Source organism: Oncorhynchus kisutch, unplaced genomic scaffold (assembly GCF_002021735.2).
Source record: "Oncorhynchus kisutch isolate 150728-3 unplaced genomic scaffold, Okis_V2 scaffold178, whole genome shotgun sequence".
Taxonomy (NCBI): Eukaryota; Metazoa; Chordata; class Actinopteri; order Salmoniformes; family Salmonidae; genus Oncorhynchus; species Oncorhynchus kisutch.
In genome coordinates, this window is record NW_022262125.1 from 36345 (window position 1) to 54516 (window position 18172).

The following is an 18172-nucleotide window of genomic DNA, read 5'->3' on the forward strand; positions in this document are numbered from 1 at the left end:
ACCGTTAAATGCATTTATGACCATATTTGTGTTTTTGGGTTACCGCTTGTATAGCAATCAGTATCCATCGTGAAATTTCAAAGTGTCCATAATGCACTCAGGTCGCCCCGACAGAGAGAGGGCCGTAGTAGGGTGTTTCCATAGCGGGCATTAATATCAGAATGACCCTTAAATGCATTTAGGACCATATTTGAATTTTTGGGTTACCAGATGCACGTTTTCAATCACCAGGTGCACGGTTTCAATCACCAGGTGCACGGCTCTATTTCCTCCTCCAGCACTTGTCAAACAGTCCATAAAGCACCCAGGACGGCCCTGAGTGAAAGAGGGCCGTAGTAGGGTGCTCCTATAGCGGGCATTAAAATCAGAATGACCGTTAAATGCATTTATGACCATATTTGTGTTTTTGGGTTACCAGATGCACGGTTTCAATCACCAGGTGCACGGCTCTATTTCCTCCTCCAGCACTTGTCAAACAGTCCATAAAGCACCCAGGACGGCCCTGAGTGAAAGAGGGCCGTAGTAGGGTGCTCCTATAGCGGGCATTAAAATCAGAATGACCGTTAAATGCATTTATGACCATATTTGTGTTTTTGGGTTACCAGATGCACGGTTTCAATCACCAGGTGCACGGCTCTATTTCCTCCTCCAGCACTTGTCAAACAGTCCATAAAGCACCCAGGACGGCCCTGAGTGAAAGAGGGCCGTAGTAGGGTGCTCCTATAGCGGGCATTAAAATCAGAATGACCGTTAAATGCATTTATGACCATATTTGTGTTTTTGGGTTACCAGATGCACGGTTTCAATCACCAGGTGCACGGCTCTATTTCCTCCTCCAGCACTTGTCAAACAGTCCATAAAGCACCCAGGACGGCCCTGAGTGAAAGAGGGCCGTAGTAGGGTGCTCCTATAGCGGGCATTAAAATCAGAATGACCGTTAAATGCATTTATGACCATATTTGTGTTTTTGGGTTACCGCTTGTATAGCAATCAGTATCCATCGTGAAATTTCAAAGTGTCCATAATGCACTCAGGTCGCCCCCGACAGAGAGAGGGCCGTAGTAGGGTGTTTCCATAGCGGGCATTAATATCAGAATGACCCTTAAATGCATTTAGGACCATATTTGAATTTTTGGGTTACCAGATGCACGTTTTCAATCACCAGGTGCACGGTTTCAATCACCAGGTGCACGGCTCTATTTCCTCCTCCAGCACTTGTCAAACAGTCCATAAAGCACCCAGGACGGCCCTGAGTGAAAGAGGGCCGTAGTAGGGTGCTCCTATAGCGGGCATTAAAATCAGAATGACCGTTAAATGCATTTATGACCATATTTGTGTTTTTGGTTACCAGATGCACGGTTTCAATCACCAGGTGCACGGCTCTATTTCCTCCTCCAGCACTTGTCAAACAGTCCATAAAGCACCCAGGACGGCCCTGAGTGAAAGAGGGCCGTAGTAGGGTGCTCCTATAGCGGGCATTAAAATCAGAATGACCGTTAAATGCATTTATGACCATATTTGTGTTTTTGGGTTACCGCTTGTATAGCAATCAGTATCCATCGTGAAATTTCAAAGTGTCCATAATGCACTCAGGTCGCCCCGACAGAGAGAGGGCCGTAGTAGGGTGTTTCCATAGCGGGCATTAATATCAGAATGACCCTTAAATGCATTTAGGACCATATTTGAATTTTGGGTTACCAGATGCACGTTTTCAATCACCAGGTGCACGGTTTCAATCACCAGGTGCACGGCTCTATTTCCTCCTCCAGCACTTGTCAAACAGTCCATAAAGCACCCAGGACGGCCCTGAGTGAAAGAGGGCCGTAGTAGGGTGCTCCTATAGCGGGCATTAAAATCAGAATGACCGTTAAATGCATTTATGACCATATTTGTGTTTTTGGGTTACCAGATGCACGGTTTCAATCACCAGGTGCACGGCTCTATTTCCTCCTCCAGCATTGTCAAACAGTCCATAAAGCACCCAGGACGGCCCTGAGTGAAAGAGGGCCGTAGTAGGGTGCTCCTATAGCGGGCATTAAAATCAGAATGACCGTTAAATGCATTTATGACCATATTTGTGTTTTTGGGTTACCAGATGCACGGTTTCAATCACCAGGTGCACGGCTCTATTTCCTCCTCCAGCACTTGTCAAACAGTCCATAAAGCACCCAGGACGGCCCTGAGTGAAAGAGGGCCGTAGTAGGGTGCTCCTATAGCGGGCATTAAAATCAGAATGACCGTTAAATGCATTTATGACCATATTGTGTTTTTGGGTTACCAGATGCACGGTTTCAATCACCAGGTGCACGGCTCTATTTCCTCCTCCAGCACTTGTCAAACAGTCCATAAAGCACCCAGGACGGCCCTGAGTGAAAGAGGGCCGTAGTAGGGTGCTCCTATAGCGGGCATTAAAATCAGAATGACCGTTAAATGCATTTATGACCATATTTGTGTTTTGGGTTACCGCTTGTATAGCAATCAGTATCCATCGTGAAATTTCAAAGTGTCCATAATGCACTCAGGTCGCCCCCGACAGAGAGAGGGCCGTAGTAGGGTGTTTCCATAGCGGGCATTAATATCAGAATGACCCTTAAATGCATTTAGGACATATTTGAATTTTGGGTTACCAGATGCACGTTTTCAATCACCAGGTGCACGGTTTCAATCACCAGGTGCACGGCTCTATTTCCTCCTCCAGCACTTGTCAAACAGTCCATAAAGCACCCAGGACGGCCCTGAGTGAAAGAGGGCCGTAGTAGGGTGCTCCTATAGCGGGCATTAAAATCAGAATGACCGTTAAATGCATTTATGACCATATTTGTGTTTTGGGTTACCAGATGCACGGTTTCAATCACCAGGTGCACGGCTCTATTTCCTCCTCCAGCACTTGTCAAACAGTCCATAAAGCACCCAGGACGGCCCTGAGTGAAAGAGGGCCGTAGTAGGGTGCTCCTATAGCGGGCATTAAAATCAGAATGACCGTTAAATGCATTTATGACCATTTGTGTTTTTGGGTTACCGCTTGTATAGCAATCAGTATCCATCGTGAAATTTCAAAGTGTCCATAATGCACTCAGGTCGCCCCCGACAGAGAGAGGGCCGTAGTAGGGTGTTTCCATAGCGGGCATTAATATCAGAATGACCCTTAAATGCATTTAGGACCATATTTGAATTTTTGGGTTACCAGATGCACGTTTTCAATCACCAGGTGCACGGTTTCAATCCAGGTGCACGGCTCTATTTCCTCCTCCAGCACTTGTCAAACAGTCCATAAAGCACCCAGGACGGCCCTGAGTGAAAGAGGGCCGTAGTAGGGTGCTCCTATAGCGGGCATTAAAATCAGAATGACCGTTAAATGCATTTATGACCATATTTGTGTTTTTGGGTTACCAGATGCACGGTTTCAATCACCAGGTGCACGGCTCTATTTCCTCCTCCAGCACTTGTCAAACAGTCCATAAAGCACCCAGGACGGCCCTGAGTGAAAGAGGGCCGTAGTAGGGTGCTCCTATAGCGGGCATTAAAATCAGAATGACCGTTAAATGCATTTATGACCATATTGTGTTTTTGGGTTACCGCTTGTATAGCAATCAGTATCCATCGTGAAATTTCAAAGTGTCCATAATGCACTCAGGTCGCCCCGACAGAGAGAGGGCCGTAGTAGGGTGTTTCCATAGCGGGCATTAATATCAGAATGACCCTTAAATGCATTTAGGACCATATTTGAATTTTTGGGTTACCAGATGCACGTTTTCAATCACCAGGTGCACGGTTTCAATCACCAGGTGCACGGCTCTATTCCTCCTCCAGCACTTGTCAAACAGTCCATAAAGCACCCAGGACGGCCCTGAGTGAAAGAGGGCCGTAGTAGGGTGCTCCTATAGCGGGCATTAAAATCAGAATGACCGTTAAATGCATTTATGACCATATTTGTGTTTTGGGTTACCAGATGCACGGTTTCAATCACCAGGTGCACGGCTCTATTTCCTCCTCCAGCACTTGTCAAACAGTCCATAAAGCACCCAGGACGGCCCTGAGTGAAAGAGGGCCGTAGTAGGGTGCTCCTATAGCGGGCATTAAAATCAGAATGACCGTTAAATGCATTTATGACCATATTTGTGTTTTGGGTTACCAGATGCACGGTTTCAATCACCAGGTGCACGGCTCTATTTCCTCCTCCAGCACTTGTCAAACAGTCCATAAAGCACCCAGGACGGCCCTGAGTGAAAGAGGGCCGTAGTAGGGTGCTCCTATAGCGGGCATTAAAATCAGAATGACCGTTAAATGCATTTATGACCATATTTGTGTTTTTGGGTTACCGCTTGTATAGCAATCAGTATCCATCGTGAAATTTCAAAGTGTCCATAATGCACTCAGGTCGCCCCGACAGAGAGAGGGCCGTAGTAGGGTGTTTCCATAGCGGGCATTAATATCAGAATGACCCTTAAATGCATTTAGGACCATATTTGAATTTTGGGTTACCAGATGCACGTTTTCAATCACCAGGTGCACGGTTTCAATCACCAGGTGCACGGCTCTATTTCCTCCTCCAGCACTTGTCAAACAGTCCATAAAGCACCCAGGACGGCCCTGAGTGAAAGAGGGCCGTAGTAGGGTGCTCCTATAGCGGGCATTAAAATCAGAATGACCGCTTAAATGCATTTATGACCATATTGTGTTTTTGGGTTACCAGATGCACGGTTTTCAATCACCAGGTGCACGGCTCTATTTCCTCCTCCAGCACTTGTCAAACAGTCCATAAAGCACCCAGGACGGCCCTGAGTGAAAGAGGGCCGTAGTAGGGTGCTCCTATAGCGGGCATTAAAATCAGAATGACCGTTTAAATGCCCTATTTATGAACCATATTTGTGTTTTTTGGGTTACCGCTTGTATAGCAATCAGTATCCATCGTGAAATTTCAAAGTGTCCATAATGCACTCAGGTCGCCCCCGACAGAGAGAGGGCCGTAGTAGGGTGTTTCCATAGCGCGGCATTAATATCAGAATGACCCCTAAATGCATTTAGGACCTATTTGAATTTTTGGGTTACCAGATGCACGTTTTTCAATCACCAGGTGCACGGTTTCACTCACCAGGTGCACGGCTCTATTTCCTCCTCCAGCACTTGTCAAAACAGTCCATAAAGCACCAAGCAGGACGGCCCTGAGTGAAAGAGGGCCGTAGTAGGGTGCTCCTATAGCGGGCATTAAAATCAGAATGACCGTTAAATGCATTTATGACCATATTTGTGTTTTGGGTTACCAGATGCACGGTTTCAATCACCAGGTGCACGGCTCTATTTCCTCCTCCAGCACTTGTCAAACAGTCCATAAAGCACCCAGGACGGCCCTGAGTGAAAGAGGGCCGTAGTAGGGTGCTCCTATAGCGGGCATTAAAATCAGAATGACCGTTAAATGCATTTATGACCATATTTGTGTTTTTGGGTTACCAGATGCACGGTTTCAATCACCAGGTGCACGGCTCTATTTCCTCCTCCAGCACTTGTCAAACAGTCCATAAAGCACCCAGGACGGCCCTGAGTGAAAGAGGGCCGTAGTAGGGTGCTCCTATAGCGGGCATTAAAATCAGAATGACCGTTAAATGCATTTATGACCATATTTGTGTTTTTGGGTTACCGCTTGTATAGCAATCAGTATCCATCGTGAAATTTCAAAGTGTCCATAATGCACTCCGGTCGCCCCACGACAGAGAGAGGGCCGTAGTAGGGTGTTTCCATAGCGGGCATTAATATCAGAATGACCCTTAAATGCATTTAGGACCATATTTGATTTTGGGTTACCAGATGCACGTTTTCAATCACCAGGTGCACGGTTCAATCACCAGGTGCACGCCTCTATTTCCTCCTCCAGCACTTGTCAACAGTCCATAAAGCACCCAGGACGGCCCCTGAGTGAAAGAGGGCCGTAGTAGGGTGCTCCTATAGCGGGCATTAAAATCAGAATGACCGTTAATGCATTTATGACCATATTTGTGGTTTTGGGTTACCAGATGCACGGTTTCAATCACCAGGTGCACGGCTCTATTTCCTCCTCCAGCACTTGCAAACAGTCCATAAAGCACCCAGGACGGCCCTGAGTGAAAGAGGGCCGTAGTAGGGTGCTCCTATAGCGGGCATTAAAATCAGAATGACCGTTAAATGCATTTATGACCATATTTGTGTTTTGTGGTTACCGCTTGTATAGCAATCAGTACTCCATGCGTGACATTTCAAAGTGTCCATAATGCACCTCAGGTCGCCCCCGACAGAGAGAGGGCCGTAGTAGAGGTGTTCCATAGCGGGCATTAATATCAGAATGACCCTTAAATGCATTTAGGACCATATTTGAATTTTTGGGTTACCAGATGCACGTTTTCAATCACCAGGTGCACGGTTTCAATCACCAGGTGCACGGCTCTATTTCCTCCTCCAGCACTTGTCAAACAGTCCATAAAGCACCCAGGACGGCCCTGAGTGAAAGAGGGCCGTAGTAGGGTGCTCCTATAGCGGCATTAAAATCAGAATGACCGTTTAAATGCATTTATGACCATATTTGTGTTTTTGGGTTACCAGATGCACGTTTCAATCACCAGGTGCACGGCTCTATTTCCTCCTCCAGCACTTGTCAAACAGTCCATAAGCACCAGGACGGCCCTGAGTGAAAGAGGGCCGTAGTAGGGTGCTCCTATAGCGGGCATTAAAATCAGAATGACCGTTAAATGCATTTATGACCATATTTGTGTTTTTGGGTTACCAGATGCACGGTTTCAATCACCAGGTGCACGGCTCTATTTCCTCCTCCAGCACTTGTCAAACAGTCCATAAAGCACCCAGGACGGCCCTGAGTGAAAGAGGGCCGTAGTAGGGTGCTCCTATAGCGGGCATTAAAATCAGAATGACCGTTAAATGCATTTTGACCATATTTGTGTTTTTGGGTTACCAGATGCACGGTTTCAATCACCAGGTGCACGGCTCTATTTCCTCCTCCAGCACTTGTCAAACAGTCCATAAAGCACCCAGGACGGCCCTGAGTGAAAGAGGGCCGTAGTAGGGTGCTCCTATAGCGGGCATTAAAATCAGAATGACCGTTAAATGCATTTATGACCATATGTGTTTTTGGGTTACCGCTTGTATAGCAATCAGTATCCATCGTGAAATTTCAAAGTGTCCATAATGCACTCAGGTCGCCCCCGACAGAGAGAGGGCCGTAGTAGGGTGTTTCCATAGCGGGCATTAATATCAGAATGACCCTTAAATGCATTTAGGACCATATTTGAATTTTTGGGTTACCAGATGCACGTTTTCCAATCACCAGGTGCACGGTTTCAATCACCAGGTGCACGGCTCTATTTCCTCCTCCAGCACTTGTCAAACAGTCCATAAAGCACCCAGGACGGCCCTGAGTGAAAGAGGGCCGTAGTAGGGTGCTCCTATAGCGGGCATTAAATCAGAATGACCGTTAAATGCATTTATGACCATATTTGTGTTTTTGGGTTACCAGATGCACGGTTTCAATCACCAGGTGCACGGCTCTATTTCCTCCTCCAGCACTTGTCAAACAGTCCATAAAGCACCCAGGACGGCCCTGAGTGAAAGAGGGCCGTAGTAGGGTGCTCCTATAGCGGGCATTAAAATCAGAATGACCGTTAAATGCATTTATGACCATATTTGTGTTTTTGGGTTACCGCTTGTATAGCAATCAGTATCCATCGTGAAATTTCAAAGTGTCCATAATGCACTCAGGTCGCCCCGACAGAGAGAGGGCCGTAGTAGGGTGTTTCCATAGCGGGCATTAATATCAGAATGACCCTTAAATGCATTTAGGACCATATTTGAATTTTTGGGTTACCAGATGCACGTTTTCAATCACCAGGTGCACGGTTTCAATCACCAGGTGCACGGCTCTATTTTCCTCCTCCAGCACTTGTCAAACAGTCCATAAAGCACCCAGGACGGCCCTGAGTGAAAGAGGGCCGTAGTAGGGTGCTCCTATAGCGGGCATTAAAATCAGAATGACCGTTAAATGCATTTATGACCATATTTGTGTTTTTGGGTTACCAGATGCACGGTTTCAATCACCAGGTGCACGGCTCTATTTCCTCCTCCAGCACTTGTCAAACAGTCCATAAAGCACCCAGGACGGCCCTGAGTGAAAGAGGCCGTAGTAGGGTGCTCCTATAGCGGGCATTAAAATCAGAATGACCGTTAAATGCATTTATGACCATATTTGTGTTTTTGGGTTACCGCTTGTATAGCAATCAGTATCCATCGTGAAATTTCAAAGTGTCCATAATGCACTCAGGTCGCCCCCGACAGAGAGAGGGCCGTAGTAGGGTGTTTCCATAGCGGGCATTAATATCAGAATGACCCTTAAATGCATTTAGGACCATATTTGAATTTTTGGGTTACCAGATGCACGTTTTCAATCACCAGGTGCACGGTTTCAATCACCAGGTGCACGGCTCTATTTCCTCCTCCAGCACTTGTCAAACAGTCCATAAAGCACCCAGGACGGCCCTGAGTGAAAGAGGGCCGTAGTAGGGTGCTCCTATAGCGGGCATTAAAATCAGAATGACCGTTAAATGCATTTATGACCATATTTGTGTTTTTGGGTTACCAGATGCACGGTTTCAATCACCAGGTGCACGGCTCTATTTCCTCCTCCAGCACTTGTCAAACAGTCCATAAGCACCCAGGACGGCCCTGAGTGAAAGAGGGCCGTAGTAGGGTGCTCCTATAGCGGGCAATTAAAATCAGAATGACCGTTTTAAATGCCTTTAGACCATATTTGTGTTTTTTGGGTTACCGCTTGTATAGCAATCAGTATCCATCGTGAAATTTCAAAGTGTCCATAATGCACTCAGGTCGCCCCCGACAGAGAGAGGGCCGTAGTAGGGTGTTTCCATAGCGGGCATTAATATCAGAATGACCCTATAAATGCATTTAGGACCATATTTGAATTTTTGGGTTACCAGATGCACGTTTTCCAATCAACCAGGTAGCACGGTTTCAATCACCAGGGTGCACGGCTCTATTTCCTCCTCCAGCACTTGTCAAACAGTCCATAAGCACCAGGACGGCCTGAGTGAAAGAGGGCCGTAGTAGGGTGCTCCTATAGCGGGCATTAAATCAGAATGACCGTTAAATGCATTTATGACCATATTTGTGTTTTGGGTTACCAGATGCACGGTTTCAATCACCAGGTGCACGGCTCTATTTCCTCCTCCAGCACTTGTCAAACAGTCCATAAAGCACCCAGGACGGCCCTGAGTGAAAGAGGGCCGTAGTAGGGTGCTCCTATAGCGGGCATTAAAATCAGAATGACCGTTAAATGCATTTATGACCATATTTGTGTTTTGGGTTACCAGATGCACGGTTTCAATCACCAGGTGCACGGCTCTATTTCCTCCTCCAGCACTTGTCAAACAGTCCATAAAGCACCCAGGACGGCCCTGAGTGAAAGAGGGCCGTAGTAGGGTGCTCCTATAGCGGGCATTAAAATCAGAATGACCGTTAAATGCATTTATGACCATATTTGTGTTTTTGGGTTACCGCTTGTATAGCAATCAGTATCCATCGTGAAATTTCAAAGTGTCCATAATGCACTCAGGTCGCCCCCGACAGAGAGAGGGCCGTAGTAGGGTGTTTCCATAGCGGGCATTAATATCAGAATGACCCTTAAATGCATTTAGGACCATATTTGAATTTTTGGGTTACCAGATGCACGTTTTCAATCACCAGGTGCACGGTTTCAATCACCAGGTGCACGGCTCTATTTCCTCCTCCAGCACTTGTCAAACAGTCCATAAAGCACCCAGGACGGCCCTGAGTGAAAGAGGGCCGTAGTAGGGTGCTCCTATAGCGGGCATTAAAATCAGAATGACCGTTAAATGCATTTATGACCATATTTGTGTTTTTGGGTTACCAGATGCACGGTTTCAATCACCAGGTGCACGGCTCTATTTCCTCCTCCAGCACTTGTCAAACAGTCCATAAAGCACCCAGGACGGCCCTGAGTGAAAGAGGGCCGTAGTAGGGTGCTCCTATAGCGGGCATTAAAATCAGAATGACCGTTAAATGCATTTATGACCATATTTGTGTTTTTGGGTTACCGCTTGTATAGCAATCAGTATCCATCGTGAAATTTCAAAGTGTCCATAATGCACTCAGGTCGCCCCCGACAGAGAGAGGGCCGTAGTAGGGTGTTTCCATAGCGGGCATTAATATCAGAATGACCCTTAAATGCATTTAGGACATATTTGAATTTTGGGGTTACCAGATGCACGTTTTCAATCACCAGGTGCACGGTGTTCAATCACCAGGTGCACAGGCTCTATTTCCTCCTCCAGCACTTGTCAAACAGTCCATAAAGCACCCCAGGACGGGCCCTGAGTGAAAGAGGGCCGTAGTAGGGTGCTCCTATAGCGGGCATTAAAATCAGAATGACCGTTAAATGCATTTATGACCATATTTGTGTTTTGGGTTACCAGATGCACGGTTTCAATCACCAGGTGCACGGCTCTATTTCCTCCTCCAGCACTTGTCAAACAGTCCATAAAGCACCCAGGACGGCCCTGAGTGAAAGAGGGCCGTAGTAGGGTGCTCCTATAGCGGGCATTAAAATCAGAATGACCGTTAAATGCATTTATGACCATATTTGTGTTTTTGGGTTACCGCTTGTATAGCAATCAGTATCCATCGTGAAATTTCAAAGTGTCCATAATGCACTCAGGTCGCCCCCGACAGAGAGAGGGCCGTAGTAGGGTGTTTCCATAGCGGGCATTAATATCAGAATGACCCTTAAATGCATTTAGGACCATATTTGAATTTTTGGGTTACCAGATGCACGTTTTCAATCACCAGGTGCACGGTTTCAATCACCAGGTGCACGGCTCTATTTCCTCCTCCAGCACTTGTCAAACAGTCCATAAAGCACCCAGGACGGCCCTGAGTGAAAGAGGGCCGTAGTAGGGTGCTCCTATAGCGGGCATTAAAATCAGAATGACCGTTAAATGCATTTATGACCATATTTGTGTTTTTGGGTTACCAGATGCACGGTTTCAATCACCAGGTGCACGGCTCTATTTCCTCCTCCAGCACTTGTCAAACAGTCCATAAAGCACCCAGGACGGCCCTGAGTGAAAGAGGGCCGTAGTAGGGTGCTCCTATAGCGGGCATTAAAATCAGAATGACCGTTAAATGCATTTATGACCATATTTGTGTTTTTGGGTTACCGCTTGTATAGCAATCAGTATCCATCGTGAAATTTCAAAGTGTCCATAATGCACTCAGGTCGCCCCCGACAGAGAGAGGGCCGTAGTAGGGTGTTTCCATAGCGGGCATTAATATCAGAATGACCCTTAAATGCATTTAGGACCATATTTGAATTTTTGGGTTACCAGATGCACGTTTTCAATCACCAGGTGCACGGTTTCAATCACCAGGTGCACGGCTCTATTTCCTCCTCCAGCACTTGTCAAACAGTCCATAAAGCACCCAGGACGGCCCTGAGTGAAAGAGGGCCGTAGTAGGGTGCTCCTATAGCGGGCATTAAAATCAGAATGACCGTTAAATGCATTTATGACCATATTTGTGTTTTTGGGTTACCAGATGCACGGTTTCAATCACCAGGTGCACGGCTCTATTTCCTCCTCCAGCACTTGTCAAACAGTCCATAAAGCACCCAGGACGGCCCTGAGTGAAAGAGGGCCGTAGTAGGGTGCTCCTATAGCGGGCATTAAAATCAGAATGACCGTTAAATGCATTTATGACCATATTTGTGTTTTTGGGTTACCAGATGCACGGTTTCAATCACCAGGTGCACGGCTCTATTTCCTCCTCCAGCACTTGTCAAACAGTCCATAAAGCACCCAGGACGGCCCTGAGTGAAAGAGGGCCGTAGTAGGGTGCTCCTATAGCGGGCATTAAAATCAGAATGACCGTTAAATGCATTTATGACCATATTTGTGTTTTTGGGTTACCGCTTGTATAGCAATCAGTATCCATCGTGAAATTTCAAAGTGTCCATAATGCACTCAGGTCGCCCCCGACAGAGAGAGGGCCGTAGTAGGGTGTTTCCATAGCGGGCATTAATATCAGAATGACCCTTAAATGCATTTAGGACCATATTTGAATTTTTGGGTTACCAGATGCACGTTTTCAATCACCAGGTGCACGGTTTCAATCACCAGGTGCACGGCTCTATTTCCTCCTCCAGCACTTGTCAAACAGTCCATAAAGCACCCAGGACGGCCCTGAGTGAAAGAGGGCCGTAGTAGGGTGCTCCTATAGCGGGCATTAAATCAGAATGACCGTTAAATGCATTTATGACCATATTTGTGTTTTTGGGTTACCAGATGCACGGTTTCAATCACCAGGTGCACGGCTCTATTTCCTCCTCCAGCACTTGTCAAACAGTCCATAAAGCACCCAGGACGGCCCTGAGTGAAAGAGGGCCGTAGTAGGGTGCTCCTATAGCGGGCATTAAAATCAGAATGACCGTTAAATGCATTTATGACCATATTTGTGTTTTTGGGTTACCGCTTGTATAGCAATCAGTATCCATCGTGAAATTTCAAAGTGTCCATAATGCACTCAGGTCGCCCCCGACAGAGAGAGGGCCGTAGTAGGGTGTTTCCATAGCGGGCATTAATATCAGAATGACCCTTAAATGCATTTAGGACCATATTTGAATTTTTGGGTTACCAGATGCACGTTTTCAATCACCAGGTGCACGGTTTCAATCACCAGGTGCACGGCTCTATTTCCTCCTCCAGCACTTGTCAAACAGTCCATAAAGCACCCAGGACGGCCCTGAGTGAAAGAGGGCCGTAGTAGGGTGCTCCTATAGCGGGCATTAAAATCAGAATGACCGTTAAATGCATTTATGACCATATTTGTGTTTTTGGGTTACCAGATGCACGGTTTCAATCACCAGGTGCACGGCTCTATTTCCTCCTCCAGCACTTGTCAAACAGTCCATAAAGCACCCAGGACGGCCCTGAGTGAAAGAGGGCCGTAGTAGGGTGCTCCTATAGCGGGCATTAAAATCAGAATGACCGTTAAATGCATTTATGACCATATTTGTGTTTTTGGGTTACCAGATGCACGGTTTCAATCACCAGGTGCACGGCTCTATTTCCTCCTCCAGCACTTGTCAAACAGTCCATAAAGCACCCAGGACGGCCCTGAGTGAAAGAGGGCCGTAGTAGGGTGCTCCTATAGCGGGCATTAAAATCAGAATGACCGTTAAATGCATTTATGACCATATTTGTGTTTTTGGGTTACCGCTTGTATAGCAATCAGTATCCATCGTGAAATTTCAAAGTGTCCATAATGCACTCAGGTCGCCCCCGACAGAGAGAGGGCCGTAGTAGGGTGTTTCCATAGCGGGCATTAATATCAGAATGACCCTTAAATGCATTTAGGACCATATTTGAATTTTTGGGTTACCAGATGCACGTTTTCAATCACCAGGTGCACGGTTTCAATCACCAGGTGCACGGCTCTATTTCCTCCTCCAGCACTTGTCAAACAGTCCATAAAGCACCCAGGACGGCCCTGAGTGAAAGAGGGCCGTAGTAGGGTGCTCCTATAGCGGGCATTAAAATCAGAATGACCGTTAAATGCATTTATGACCATATTTGTGTTTTTGGGTTACCAGATGCACGGTTTCAATCACCAGGTGCACGGCTCTATTTCCTCCTCCAGCACTTGTCAAACAGTCCATAAAGCACCCAGGACGGCCCTGAGTGAAAGAGGGCCGTAGTAGGGTGCTCCTATAGCGGGCATTAAAATCAGAATGACCGTTAAATGCATTTATGACCATATTTGTGTTTTTGGGTTACCGCTTGTATAGCAATCAGTATCCATCGTGAAATTTCAAAGTGTCCATAATGCACTCAGGTCGCCCCCGACAGAGAGAGGGCCGTAGTAGGGTGTTTCCATAGCGGGCATTAATATCAGAATGACCCTTAAATGCATTTAGGACCATATTTGAATTTTTGGGTTACCAGATGCACGTTTTCAATCACCAGGTGCACGGTTTCAATCACCAGGTGCACGGCTCTATTTCCTCCTCCAGCACTTGTCAAACAGTCCATAAAGCACCCAGGACGGCCCTGAGTGAAAGAGGGCCGTAGTAGGGTGCTCCTATAGCGGGCATTAAAATCAGAATGACCGTTAAATGCATTTATGACCATATTTGTGTTTTTGGGTTACCAGATGCACGGTTTCAATCACCAGGTGCACGGCTCTATTTCCTCCTCCAGCACTTGTCAAACAGTCCATAAAGCACCCAGGACGGCCCTGAGTGAAAGAGGGCCGTAGTAGGGTGCTCCTATAGCGGGCATTAAAATCAGAATGACCGTTAAATGCATTTATGACCATATTTGTGTTTTTGGGTTACCGCTTGTATAGCAATCAGTATCCATCGTGAAATTTCAAAGTGTCCATAATGCACTCAGGTCGCCCCCGACAGAGAGAGGGCCGTAGTAGGGTGTTTCCATAGCGGGCATTAATATCAGAATGACCCTTAAATGCATTTAGGACCATATTTGAATTTTTGGGTTACCAGATGCACGTTTTCAATCACCAGGTGCACGGTTTCAATCACCAGGTGCACGGCTCTATTTCCTCCTCCAGCACTTGTCAAACAGTCCATAAAGCACCCAGGACGGCCCTGAGTGAAAGAGGGCCGTAGTAGGGTGCTCCTATAGCGGGCATTAAAATCAGAATGACCGTTAAATGCATTTATGACCATATTTGTGTTTTTGGGTTACCAGATGCACGGTTTCAATCACCAGGTGCACGGCTCTATTTCCTCCTCCAGCACTTGTCAAACAGTCCATAAAGCACCCAGGACGGCCCTGAGTGAAAGAGGGCCGTAGTAGGGTGCTCCTATAGCGGGCATTAAAATCAGAATGACCGTTAAATGCATTTATGACCATATTTGTGTTTTTGGGTTACCGCTTGTATAGCAATCAGTATCCATCGTGAAATTTCAAAGTGTCCATAATGCACTCAGGTCGCCCCCGACAGAGAGAGGGCCGTAGTAGGGTGTTTCCATAGCGGGCATTAATATCAGAATGACCCTTAAATGCATTTAGGACCATATTTGAATTTTTGGGTTACCAGATGCACGTTTTCAATCACCAGGTGCACGGTTTCAATCACCAGGTGCACGGCTCTATTTCCTCCTCCAGCACTTGTCAAACAGTCCATAAAGCACCCAGGACGGCCCTGAGTGAAAGAGGGCCGTAGTAGGGTGCTCCTATAGCGGGCATTAAAATCAGAATGACCGTTAAATGCATTTATGACCATATTTGTGTTTTTGGGTTACCAGATGCACGGTTTCAATCACCAGGTGCACGGCTCTATTTCCTCCTCCAGCACTTGTCAAACAGTCCATAAAGCACCCAGGACGGCCCTGAGTGAAAGAGGGCCGTAGTAGGGTGCTCCTATAGCGGGCATTAAAATCAGAATGACCGTTAAATGCATTTATGACCATATTTGTGTTTTTGGGTTACCGCTTGTATAGCAATCAGTATCCATCGTGAAATTTCAAAGTGTCCATAATGCACTCAGGTCGCCCCCGACAGAGAGAGGGCCGTAGTAGGGTGTTTCCATAGCGGGCATTAATATCAGAATGACCCTTAAATGCATTTAGGACCATATTTGAATTTTTGGGTTACCAGATGCACGTTTTCAATCACCAGGTGCACGGTTTCAATCACCAGGTGCACGGCTCTATTTCCTCCTCCAGCACTTGTCAAACAGTCCATAAAGCACCCAGGACGGCCCTGAGTGAAAGAGGGCCGTAGTAGGGTGCTCCTATAGCGGGCATTAAAATCAGAATGACCGTTAAATGCATTTATGACCATATTTGTGTTTTTGGGTTACCAGATGCACGGTTTCAATCACCAGGTGCACGGCTCTATTTCCTCCTCCAGCACTTGTCAAACAGTCCATAAAGCACCCAGGACGGCCCTGAGTGAAAGAGGGCGTAGTAGGGTGCTCCTATAGCGGGCATTAAAATCAGAATGACCGTTAAATGCATTTATGACCATATTTGTGTTTTTGGGTTACCAGATGCACGGTTTCAATCACCAGGTGCACGGCTCTATTTCCTCCTCCAGCACTTGTCAAACAGTCCATAAAGCACCCAGGACGGCCCTGAGTGAAAGAGGGCCGTAGTAGGGTGCTCCTATAGCGGGCATTAAAATCAGAATGACCGTTAAATGCATTTATGACCATATTTGTGTTTTTGGGTTACCGCTTGTATAGCAATCAGTATCCATCGTGAAATTTCAAAGTGTCCATAATGCACTCAGGTCGCCCCCGACAGAGAGAGGGCCGTAGTAGGGTGTTTCCATAGCGGGCATTAATATCAGAATGACCCTTAAATGCATTTAGGACCATATTTGAATTTTTGGGTTACCAGATGCACGTTTTCAATCACCAGGTGCACGGTTTCAATCACCAGGTGCACGGCTCTATTTCCTCCTCCAGCACTTGTCAAACAGTCCATAAAGCACCCAGGACGGCCCTGAGTGAAAGAGGGCCGTAGTAGGGTGCTCCTATAGCGGGCATTAAAATCAGAATGACCGTTAAATGCATTTATGACCATATTTGTGTTTTTGGGTTACCAGATGCACGGTTTCAATCACCAGGTGCACGGCTCTATTTCCTCCTCCAGCACTTGTCAAACAGTCCATAAAGCACCCAGGACGGCCCTGAGTGAAAGAGGGCCGTAGTAGGGTGCTCCTATAGCGGGCATTAAAATCAGAATGACCGTTAAATGCATTTATGACCATATTTGTGTTTTTGGGTTACCGCTTGTATAGCAATCAGTATCCATCGTGAAATTTCAAAGTGTCCATAATGCACTCAGGTCGCCCCCGACAGAGAGAGGGCCGTAGTAGGGTGTTTCCATAGCGGGCATTAATATCAGAATGACCCTTAAATGCATTTAGGACCATATTTGAATTTTTGGGTTACCAGATGCACGTTTTCAATCACCAGGTGCACGGTTTCAATCACCAGGTGCACGGCTCTATTTCCTCCTCCAGCACTTGTCAAACAGTCCATAAAGCACCCAGGACGGCCCTGAGTGAAAGAGGGCCGTAGTAGGGTGCTCCTATAGCGGGCATTAAAATCAGAATGACCGTTAAATGCATTTATGACCATATTTGTGTTTTTGGGTTACCAGCTTGTATCACCATCAGTATCCTCGTGAAATTGTCAAACAGTCCATAAAGCACCCAGGACGGCCCTGAGTGAAAGAGGGCCGTAGTAGGGTGCTCCTATAGCGGGCATTAAAATCAGAATGACCGTTAAATGCATTTATGACCATATTTGTTTTTGGGTTACCAGATGCACGGTTTCAATCACCAGGTGCACGGCTCTATTTCCTCCTCCAGCACTTGTCAAACAGTCCATAAAGCACCCAGGACGGCCCTGAGTGAAAGAGGGCCGTAGTAGGGTGCTCCTATAGCGGGCATTAAAATCAGAATGACCGTTAAATGCATTTATGACCATATTTGTGTTTTTGGGTTACCAGATGCACGGTTTCAATCACCAGGTGCACGGCTCTATTTCCTCCTCCAGCACTTGTCAAACAGTCCATAAAGCACCCAGGACGGCCCTGAGTGAAAGAGGGCCGTAGTAGGGTGCTCCTATAGCGGGCATTAAAATCAGAATGACCGTTAAATGCATTTATGACCATATTTGTGTTTTTGGGTTACCAGATGCACGGTTTCAATCACCAGGTGCACGGCTCTATTTCCTCCTCCAGCACTTGTCAAACAGTCCATAAAGCACCCAGGACGGCCCTGAGTGAAAGAGGGCCGTAGTAGGGTGCTCCTATAGCGGGCATTAAAATCAGAATGACCGTTAAATGCATTTATGACCATATTTGTGTTTTTGGGTTACCAGATGCACGGTTTCAATCACCAGGTGCACGGCTCTATTTCCTCCTCCAGCACTTGTCAAACAGTCCATAAAGCACCCAGGACGGCCCTGAGTGAAAGAGGGCCGTAGTAGGGTGCTCCTATAGCGGGCATTAAAATCAGAATGACCGTTAAATGCATTTATGACCATATTTGTGTTTTTGGGTTACCGCTTGTATAGCAATCAGTATCCATCGTGAAATTTCAAAGTGTCCATAATGCACTCA